Source organism: Aethalodelphis obliquidens, unplaced genomic scaffold, assembly GCF_003676395.1.
Source record: "Aethalodelphis obliquidens isolate GAN/ISIS:26980383/991018 unplaced genomic scaffold, ASM367639v1 scaffold85, whole genome shotgun sequence".
Taxonomy (NCBI): domain Eukaryota; kingdom Metazoa; phylum Chordata; class Mammalia; order Artiodactyla; family Delphinidae; genus Aethalodelphis; species Aethalodelphis obliquidens.
Genome location: NW_020838029.1, coordinates 5,121,808 through 5,132,564, shown reverse-complemented (window position 1 = coordinate 5,132,564; position 10,757 = coordinate 5,121,808). Strand labels below are relative to the sequence as shown.

General features: G+C 51.5%; 1 long non-coding RNA gene across 1 annotated transcript; it reads left to right on the top strand.

Moving 5' to 3' along the window:
- Positions 1–14: 14 nt before the first annotated feature.
- On the top strand, positions 15–1,974 carry LOC113613183 (uncharacterized). The gene is made up of 2 exons (XR_003430098.1): positions 15–121; positions 1,865–1,974. It is a non-coding gene; the product is annotated as an uncharacterized LOC113613183 (long non-coding RNA).
- Positions 1,975–10,757: the final 8,783 nt, after the last annotated feature.

Below are 10,757 nucleotides of genomic sequence, written 5' to 3'. Positions count from 1 at the left end.
GTGTGCGTCTGCTGGTCCCAGTGGCAGCTGACTCAGATCCCTGGGTGCCTGTGCGGAGGGAACAACGGACGGGGCCTGGCACTGAGTCTTCCTGGTTTCCCAAGGACTGGGGGGCGACAGGGTGAGTTCTGCTCTGCTCCTCTCCCCTGGGATCCCCAGGGTGAAGCCCTGCACACCACCCCCACCCCACATCATCCCAGCTACTCTTCCTTCCTTAGCCCCAAATGAAATCTTATCAGCATATTAATAGGACATTATGGTTTCTAATGAGAATCAAGAAAACATTTATGGAACAGATTAAAGACAGCTCCACCCCATTAAACATCCCTGAGTCTTCCCTGGGGATCCTCGGGTGGGGGAGGGGTGGAGTGGCTGGGAAGAGGGGAGCTGTTTTCTCTGCTGGCCCCACAAGAGGGAAAGCGGGGAGAGAGAGTTACAGGGAGAGGAGCTAGACCTAGACCACCAGGCCCCTGCTCTCCTTTTTTTTCTGGGTTCCAAGTTAAGAGTTGCACCTGCAGACAATGGCATTGCCATCATCCTAGTCCCAGAAGGCTCCTCGGGGCAAAGAGGCCTGATGCCTGGTGCCAACAGGTCCACCACCCCGGCTGGGACTCTCATCTCTAAACAAGGACCCGACTGGGCATCTATTCTGTGCCAGGCACCACGTGGGGCACTTCCCCACACGGGATCAAACTGAATCCATAAAACAACTGTGCAAAGCAGATGTCTGCCTTCAGTTGGCTTTAGACATGAGGCTCAGAGAAGGGAAGCAACTTGCCCAAGGTCACACAGCAACTCTGGGATTCTAATCTCAGTCTGTCTGGTTCTAAAGCCCACGTTCTTTCCTTTACACCACGAAGTTTAATGAGAACCACCTCGGTATAAGTGACCACATTATGTCCTGGGCTTCACCTCCCAACCTCCTACTTCTTCCTCAGAGGCTGGGTGGCATCACGGAAAGCATGAGATGATGGGGATAGAAAGATCTGGATTTCAATTCCATCTCTGCTGTGACCTAGCTGTGTGACCTTGGAAAATCTCGCTTAACCTCTCTGAATCTCTGTTTTCTCATCTGTCAAAAGAGGCTGGAACTCCAGGGTCCTGGGTGAAGACTCAATGAGAAGTACATACTTGAGAAACATTTGCCATTAGCACTACACTTTATTCCTCGTTTTATTTTTCATGTGTCAAATGGGGCTAATGTTGACCACCCTAACTGCTTCTGTGGGCTGAGGGGGGGCGTGGCAAGACTAAGGGACGCAGTGCAAGCCACGGATTGCTACCCATATATAAGGGTTATTGCCAGCAGCCCTCTTTATCTTCAGCCAAGCTGGTGAAAGTGCCCTGTGTGCCACAGGCAGGACAAACAAGATACGTGGTGGAGCTGGCCCAGGCTAGGACCCTAGACTCAGGAAAGGAGGAGGAGGTAGCGTTTTGAGACATTCCTTAGAAGGCATCTCTCGGTGCCCCAGTGTCCTTGGTACTTGGCTCCCCAAGCATGGGAAAGCGACAGGAGGAAACCCCTGCCTTGTGATAGTATACCCCTTCGCCACTGCTCTTGCCTTGCGACACTGCTGCAGCCAGCCAGACCTCCTTGCTACCCCTCAGTCATGCCAGGCACGCTCCAACCTCAGGGTTTGGTGTTTGCTTTTCCCTTCGCCCCAGTCTCCTCAGGCTGGCTCCCTCAGTGCCTTTGGATTTCTGCTGAAATGGTCACCCTATTTAAATTTCCTCACAGAGCTCTCCTACCCATCCCACCTCACCCCCTGCACTCCTGTCCCCCTTACCACTTTTTCTTCAGTGCACTTATCACCTTATAATATGCCCTAGAATTTACTTATTTGTCTTATTCCTTGTCTATCAGCTCTCCCTGGAATGTGAGCTCCATGAAAGCAGCAGTCTTTGATTTGTTCCCTGCCGTGTCTCCAGTGCCTGGAACAGTGCTTCGTACTAAATAAATACTTATTAAATGAATGAAATAGCCCCTGGAGACTCTTCCAGATCAGGCCTGAACTTGTATTGTCTCTGTCCAAGCTGGACATCTTTCTCTCCTGGAAGGAAAATCTTGCTCTGGGTTTGGTTGTTCATTTATTCATTCATTTAATGTGTGTGTGTGTGTGTGTGTGTGTGTGTGTGTGTGTGTGTGTGTAAACACACATGCCAGGCACTGTTCTAGGTGCTGGGGTTGTAGCAGAAAACCAGCCAGACATGGTCTCTGCCCTTAATGAGCTTCGATTTGGGAGTGTGGGGAAGACAACCAACAAACTGAAGAACATAAAACAGTGTGATAGACTGGAGTGACTGTGTAGTCAGGGAAGGCTTCTGAGAAGAGTGACATTGGAGCTGATACCCTCATGATGAGATGAAGCCAGCCAGACCATATTCCAAGGACAGAGCGTTCCAGGTGGAAGGGCCACAAGGGCAAAGAGTGAGGGGCCAGAGTGCCAAGCATGAGCGAGGTGTCTTAGACTTGATCTGCATCTCATGCGTCACCTTTTTGGAAGGCGTCTTGGAAAGCCAATGCAACATCCCGCCTGGAGACACACGTGTGTGTCGGTTACCTACAGTCATGTGCGAGTGTGTTTATGTATGTGTGGTGTGTGGTTGTGGATCTGGGGAGGTGGCATGTGTTCCTGGACAGATGGCAGGGTTCAGTATGGGCAGCAGCTCCTGGAGAGAGAAAAGTATGGTGGAAAGAGGACAAAACTTGGGTTGCAGAGGTCCTAGTCCTGTGCAGGCTGCACTGCAGGCTCACATCTAATGTAAATTGCATATGTAATTTTGGCCAAGTCCCTTTGCCTCTCTAGGCAGGTGTCACCATCAGTAAGATGGGAGCGGGTAGTGTGGGCCCCTCCTGTATGCCAACCTCTTCCTTTTGCCTGCCACTGTGAGGAAGTAGCATCTCCTCAGTCACAGCCAGAGTGGCAGAGGTGGCCACAGGTGGGGTGGCATTTGACGGCTGGAAAGGATGATGGCTGGGTCCTATGCTGGCTTGTGTCTGGGTCCCCCACCCCTTCCCTCCAAGTGCTCATTTCTTCCCTTGCTGGGGAGGCCCTTCTCCAGAGGCTGGCGCACAGATGCTGAGCTTCTCGGGTTCCCTGCTGGGTCTCACTGAGCCAAATGCCTCAACCTCGCCGGGACTGCTCCTTTCCCGCCGCCAGCGCCAGCGCCAGCGCCAGATCCCCTCCACCCTACGTCGCTCTCCCTGCTCTTCTCTGAACTGCCTCCAGCTTGGCTGCATCCCTGCGATAATGAGGTGTCTGCGACTGAATGCAGTGGGCTCGGCGGGGCAGGACAGCAGGCCAGAGGCCCAGGAGACAGGCTGCAGCAAGCATAGAGACTGCCCCAGCTGGGCTTGGCATCCACCAGGTGCCCCCCACTCCGCACGCCAGCCCCAGTGTCACCCTAGGCCCCACTGCCCAGATACCAGGGCCAAAGGCTCAAGATGAAGAGAGGCCCAGTTGTGAAAAATCCAGCTCCACGATGCTGCTGCTGTTGATGATAGGAGGAATCTTGAGTTTCAAAGGGATGCCCCGCTCATAACCCCTCATATCTGGACAGCATGTCGGTGTTTACGAGGCACTTTCACTCATTCTGCAAACGTTTACTGAGTGCAAACTCAGTGCCAGGCCCCATGCTGGTCAGGGGGAGACGAGGAGCAAGATGGGGAGCTCTGTGTCTAGTGGGGAGACAGACACGGAAATGGGCCGTGAGGGTATGTGGGAGTCAGAACTTGGACGAGGGGTGCAATAAACGAGGGGATGGGGTGCCCAAGCCAGTCTGGGAGGGCAGTGAGGGTCAGGGTAGGTGGGGAGGTTTCACCAAAGAGGGAACCTTTGAGTCATCCTGAAGAAAGAGCGGGCTTGAGGCAGGCAAGGGGGGGTGAGGGTGGGAAGGGGGTGTCCTGTGCATAGGGAATAGCCTGAGGAGCCCAGAGGACATCTTGCTTAATCCTCAAAACAACCCCAGAAGGCAGGCATTCTAGTTTCCCTTTTACAGATGGGGAAACAAAGGCCCAGAAGCGGTAATAATGCTTTGCCTCTAGGGCAGTGTTAGTTTGGAAAAACTGTTTCTCATCCATCCTCTCACTTTTCTGCTCACACTAACGCTATGATATAGAGACTTTATCTGAACCTCATAGATGGCAAAACAGGCTCAGGGAAAGAAAGCGGCTGGAGACACAAGCCCTCAGCTTTTCCCAAGTTTGCCTGAGTTTCCCTAGTTGGAGAAACAGCATTTGGAGAGGCAGGGGGATCTAAGGGAGGTGGTAACACAAAGCCATACCCCTTGATCCTTTCTTCTACCCTATCCTATTCTCCACCCCGTACCAGCCTCTCCTCCCGAGGCTGATCTTCCCCGTGGCTGGAGCAGAGTTTAGGTAAGAAACCACTTGTCCACACCCCACCCTGCCATTCAAAGAGGACGGCTGGAGTATTGGTATTTTCGTGAATTATTCAGGAGCTGTGGCTGGCAGGATGGGGGCTGGGAGGAGGGTGGGAGCAGGTGCTCCCATATGCCAAGCATGGCAGCTGCACAGGAAGTGACCCCGAAGGCCGGACCCTCATCAGCTTCTTGGCCTCGCTCTCTCTCCACTCCGAGAGAATTCACAAGCTTGTGGTGCAGTGGGGAGAGGGTGCTCGGTAGGGGTAGGTAGGAGGAGGGAACAGCCTGAAGGTGATGGGTAACATAGGTCCCAGATCCTGAGGGTTTCTAGTGTGCTACACCTTAGCTCCTTTACACCTCACCAACCTCTGTGCTATTGTTGTTATAGATGAGGAAAGAGAGTGGGGAAGTAGCTTGCCTAGAGTCTGTAATAGGCTGAATGTTTGTGTCCCCCCAGAATTCACAGCCCTAACCCCTAACGTGATGGTATTAGGAGGAGAGGCCTTTGGAGGCTAATTAGGTTTCGATGAGGTCATGAGGGTGGGGTCTTCATGAGGGCATCAGTGCCCTTATAAATGGAGACCTGAGACCTTGTTCCCTCCTCACTCTTGCTCACTCAACACCTGCACCCCCCCCATGTGAGGACACAGCAAGAAGATGGTCATTTATAAGCCAGGAAGTGAGCTCTCACCAGACACCAAATCTGCTGGTGCTTTGATCTTCGATTTCCCAGCCTCCATAACTGGGAAAAATAAGTGTTTGTTGTTTAAGCCATCTAGTTTATGGTATTTTTTTTTTTTTTTACAGCAGCCTGAACTAAGACAGGCCTCACGGCAAATAAATGGCAATTCCAGAATCCAAGCTCAGGTTTGCGCACTCCAGACCACAAACACCATTTCCACTGTTCTACCCCTTGACTTGGGACCTGGGTGTCTGGGATTTGGGCCCCCAGGAGGACAACCTGCTCCTCGGGCACTCCCTTCTCAGTGACCCCCTGGCCGCTCAGGGCCCCACCAAGGTCTGAGATCCAACCCTCCCTTCATTAAAATAACTCCTGGGGGGCTGGTTATGGGCTTCCAGAAGCACAGTTACCAGGTGTGGAATTACAGGTGAGTGGGAAAGAGAGTCTGGGGTCCCAGGCATGGGGAGGTCGTCAACCTCTTCCACAGAGGCCTTCGAGTGTGGAGAGGTTTTTTAAGGTACTGTTAAAAATGCAGCCGCTGGAGTTAGGGTCGTCGGATCTAGCAACTAAAAAAACAGGATGCTCAGTTAAGTTTGAGTTTCAGACAAACAACAAACACTTTTTAGCAGAAGTGTGTCATTTTTAGTATCAGTATGCACTAAAAATGTATTCGTTGTTTACCTGAAATTCAAATTAAACTCAAGGGTTTTGTATTTTCTCAGGCAAACCTACCTGGAGCCAAACCACCTGGGCTTCAATACCAGGCAGGCTACTACCTAGCTGTGTGGCCCTTGGGCAAGTTAGTAACCTCTCTGTGCCTCAATTTCCTCACCTGGAAAGGATGGCTGAGAAGTTTAAATGAAGTGATAAGATGAAAAGCATTTCACAGCTGTTTTTATTTACTTTTTCCTTCTTTATCTGTGGATTCCCTCCATGGATTGCCCCCGTCCCCAGATGCTCCTTTGGCTCCTTATTCTTCCTGGAGTGTGGCCCCCAGGCCATCACAGCCCTACAAGATCCTCACTATTCTTTGTCTCCTTTCACAGATGGGAAAGTGGAGGTTTAGGATGGTGAATACACTTGCCTAGGGTCACCCAGTCAACCCTGGACTCTGGGCCTATCTGACCCTAACCACCCTCCACTCTGCATTCCTCACCTTCTGCATCCCCCTCCCTTGGGCCCAGGTTCTAGCTTACTGAGGGGGAACCCCTGCTCAGGTCTGGGAGCATGTGTAGGCAACAGCGGCTTGAGAGAGGAGACCTGGGGCCCTCCAGGCTGACGGGCTCCCTGGGTGCAGCCGGAGCACAACCCATCTCTGGGTGTCCCTCCCCCTGCATCCCTCCCCAGCCAGGACCACGCCGATGGCTCTATGCTGCAGCAAAATGCACTTCTCTCCGATATGCCCAGCTGCACGTCCACTATGCATGCTAATCAGCGTCCAGTGCTTGCTAGCAATTTGCTTCAGTTCTGGGGCTCATTCTGCGTTTATTTATTTTTTATATTTATACCTTGTGTGCAGAGATGGCTGACTTGGAGTGGGAGCAGGGTCTGGGGAAAAGGACCAGCAGAAATGGGAGAAGTAAAGAAGCCAAAAGCTAGAAGCCAGGAGGGAATTCAGGGGTCATCTTTGCCATCCCTCTGCCTCCTGACCATACTGCACCTAAAGGAGAACAGAACTTAAAAGGATAACATGCAACCCTTCTAGAGTATTCCTGGTAGGCCTGGGAGGTGGGCCCAGCAAGGATTAGCAAGCCCATGTTAAAGAGGAGAAAATCAGGGCTCTGGGGGTAATGTGATACATTGATTCTTCCAACCCAGATCTTTTGACTATAGACAATAAAGATTAAATAAATAAAGATTAAATGAATAAAGAGGCTTCATTTTGTCTCCCCACCTCATGTATTGAGGAGAAATTTGGGCCCAGAGAGGGGAAGGAACCTAGCCAAGATCACACAATGAATTTGAAGTGGAACCAGGACCACCATGTGAGCCTGCTGCCTGCCAGTCCTGACCTCTCCTGATTGCATCCCGTAGGAAGCTGGCTAGGAAGGAGAAGCTTTCTCCTCATCTGCCACATCTACCAAAGGAAGATGCCACCAGCCTCCTGAAAGCTCTTCCCATAGAGTTCTCCACAATTCTTGGCAATTGACTACTTACATTTCCCCGAGTTTTTTCTAACTGAACTTACCCCTTTCCCTCTGCTTCTCACTTTAAAGGAGATGGCCCCTCCAGCTCTGTTGTCATACCAAGGCTTGACACATAGTAAGTGCTCAGTAAACATGTGTCCCGTGAAGATATAAACGAATAGGGCAACTTGGCAACATCCTGTAAGGGTGAAGTTGAGCACACACCCTCAGACCCAGCGAGACCCCAGTGACATGCTCACACACGTGTCCACCAGGAGACGCACACAAGGATGTTCGTAGCAGCGCCCTTCATTTGAATTAAACGTGCAAAACTATCTAAGTGTTCATCATCAGGAATACAGATAAGTTAAGTTGTGGTGTATTTATACAATGGAATACCATATAGCAGTGAAAATGAATGAACTTCGGCAACGTTGTTAACACAGACACATGGAGTGACAAAGCACCTGGCTAAGTTTACACAGAATACCATTAGTGCAAAGCTTTCAACACATCGAAATCAGGAGAGTGACTACCTTGGGGAGGGTTAAGAAGGAGAGTAGGATCTGAGAGGGTACACAGAGAGCTCCAATTATATCTGTGCTGTTTTATTTCTGAAGCTGAATGATGGGTAATGGGGGTTGTTGTGTTATTCTTGAGACCTTTTTGTATATCTGAAATAGTTCATTATAAAAACAAACAAAGGGCAGAAGAAATAGATGGATAAATGAAAGAAAGAAAGAATGAATGAATGCTGCTTCCCCTCAGCGAGAGGTCTGATTCTTCTGACTTTGTTTTTTTTGTGTCTCCCTCTCTGTGAGCTTTGGAATCCAGCTAACCTGGGCTGGAATCCTGGCTCTGCCCCTTGCTGCCTTGTAACCTGGGGATTCGATTACTTTCCTGGCTTACCCTCCTCAGGAAGCTATCTGTGAGCATTCACTAAGATGATAGGATGTCTTGGAACTTATCTAGTCCAATCCCCGCATTTCACAGATGGCAAAAGGGAGGCCCAAATGGGAACCTCAGCCCCGACCATGGGAGCTAAGAAGATAATTGTTCCTTACCCCGCCAACGACCAGACAGGGCCAGGAAAGGAAGCAGCTCAGATGGTGATCAGGACTTCAAGACTGCAGCTCTGGTGAGGGAGGGAGAGGCAGTGCAGTGCTGAGGTCAGTCCAAGGAATGGGGGTTCAGCCTCACCTGGAGGATCAGGCCCTCTGTTTGGTGGGGATCTGCCCCTATCAGGGGCCCCTGGCTCAGAGCTCTAGGACTTATGCCAAGAGTGGCCTGCCCAGAGATAAGGCGTAGAACTCAGATCTGTGTATGGGGATGAGAAAGGGTAGAGGTGGGGACTGGTTTCATGAGGACAAATTTAGATCCCACCAGAATTCCTGACACTCAGAAGCCATAGGAGAAAGGACAGGCTGCCTTGAGAAAGAAGGGAGGAAACTGCCTGGACCCTCCCACCCCGGGATTCAGGGATACTGTGATTGCTAGAGTTGGCTGAAATGTCTAAAGTGGGCAGAATTAAAGCTTAAAGTGGGCAGAATTCAGAAGGCAATTATCTGGATAAAAATGAAACAAGGAATCAAAGTACACCCCAGGATAAGGAGGGAAAGAAGACATCTATGGGACACTGTGGCACCCTTCCAGATGCTGACACAGTTAGTTCCCCCTGCCAGCCACCAGGCTCTACTAGGCATATTACTATCTCCACTTTCCAGATGAGGAAACTGAGGCCCAGAGAGGCCCAGGGAAGCAAAGATCTAAATCCAAAGCCTGGGCTCTTCGCACCTTACCGTGATTTCATGGCTCCTTGGCCCTCTCTGCCTGGTCCTGGGGGGCTCTGGTGGAACAACGGCGGTCTGTCCAATCAGTTGCTACCAAGAGAGGGGGCCAGAGAGGCCGCCGCGGAGGCCCTGCAGCCCAGCTGGCCCACTGGCCTCTCTTGTTCTTGGGCCCCAGCCGGGTGCTCCTGGGGCGGGTGGTGGGGCCCTGGAGCTGGCGTCTGCTGCAAACCTAGGTCTCCTGCGGAGAACCCCTTCAAGGGCAGCCCTTGTCCCTGCTCTAATTATACAAACAATTTTGCTCGGCTTCTCCAAATAAACAGTGCTCAGTTTGCCGGCCGTGGCATGCTGGGAAATCCGAAACGAGAAGCTGCCACTAATGGGCTGCTTAGCTGCAGGGCTAAACGGATTGCTTAAAAGGCTGGGCCTGACCAGCCTCTGCTACCTTCCTGAGCAGGCCCTTCCACACCATACCGTGCACCGCACACCACCCGGCTCTGGGCCCACATGCCCCCCCACGCCCACCCGCCTGCGGCCCTCATGCGACGGAATGATTAGCTGGGTTGCACAAGGGTCACATTTCTGAGCCCTATGGATGGGGAGGGCTCCTGCAGATGGGGTTTCAAGGGAGGGGATGTGTACATACAGATAGGCACGTGTGTGCAAGCATAGGGTTGTGTGCGTGCACAAGGAGTGTGTGTGTGTGTGTGTGTGTGTGTGTGTGTGTGTGCAGGGAGAGGTGTGCTTGTGTCTCCAAGCAGGGGTGTTTCTCAGGGCTTGGCAGGGTTCCTGGGGACTGACTGCTGCTGGCTTGAGGGACATAACTTCACAGTGGGGCAAAAGCACACAGTGTAGGTACTGGAGGGCGGGGAACAAAACATGGGGTCATGAGCTGGTGAATATAAAAGCCTAGGCCTAAGATCCCCTCCCCCAGCTCTTTCACATCCATGGATCCTCCCAACAAGCCTGTGAGGAAGGGTTCCAGCTTATCTGCCCCAAGTCCCACAGCTCAGAATTGGAATGCAGATTCCTGACTCCCAGAGTTGTTTACCTGACATCATTTGCTCCTCTAAAAGGTTGTTTCTTGCTGTCAGAAGGACCCCTCCTCCAACGTCAGCTCTTTGAGGGAAGGGCCCATCTTGTTCATCCCTGCCTAGCGGAGTGTTTAAGTTCTGAAGCTCAACTGCCAAGTTTAAACCCATCTCTGTGACTTACTTGCTGTATAATCTTGGGCAAGTTATTTAACCTCTGTGGGCCTCATTTTTCTCATCTGTAAAATGGGGGTTTTAGTTGGATCAACTTCATTGAGTCGTTGCGAGACTTAATGAATTCATGCATGTGAAACACCTAAAACAGCACCTAGCACCTGGTAAGCTGTCAGAGGTGTTTGTTTGCTATTCTTACTTTCCCTTATTCAGACTATCACAGTGCTTGGGCACTGTAGGTATGTAATATACAACTTGTGGGGTAAACGATAAACTCACATATGTGATGTTACTGATTGCAGCCAATGGCTTCCCTCACCAAGTGACACTTTGGCCATTTAACAGGGTCTTTCGCTGCTCAGTGTTTCCTGAACCCCTTGGAAAGTCCATCCCCATATGGGGTGTCTGTATGTGGGGGGTGTTGGGGGAGGGACAGGGGTTGGAGCAGGTTTGATGGTCCTTCTGGGCCTCTCAAACTTGGCTGTCTGTGGCTCCCCAGGTGTCCGCTCCTCTGAGGCCCCATTCATGGATCCCCCTCTTCAGCCCCCGCCAGCAGCATCCCCTCTCCTCAGCT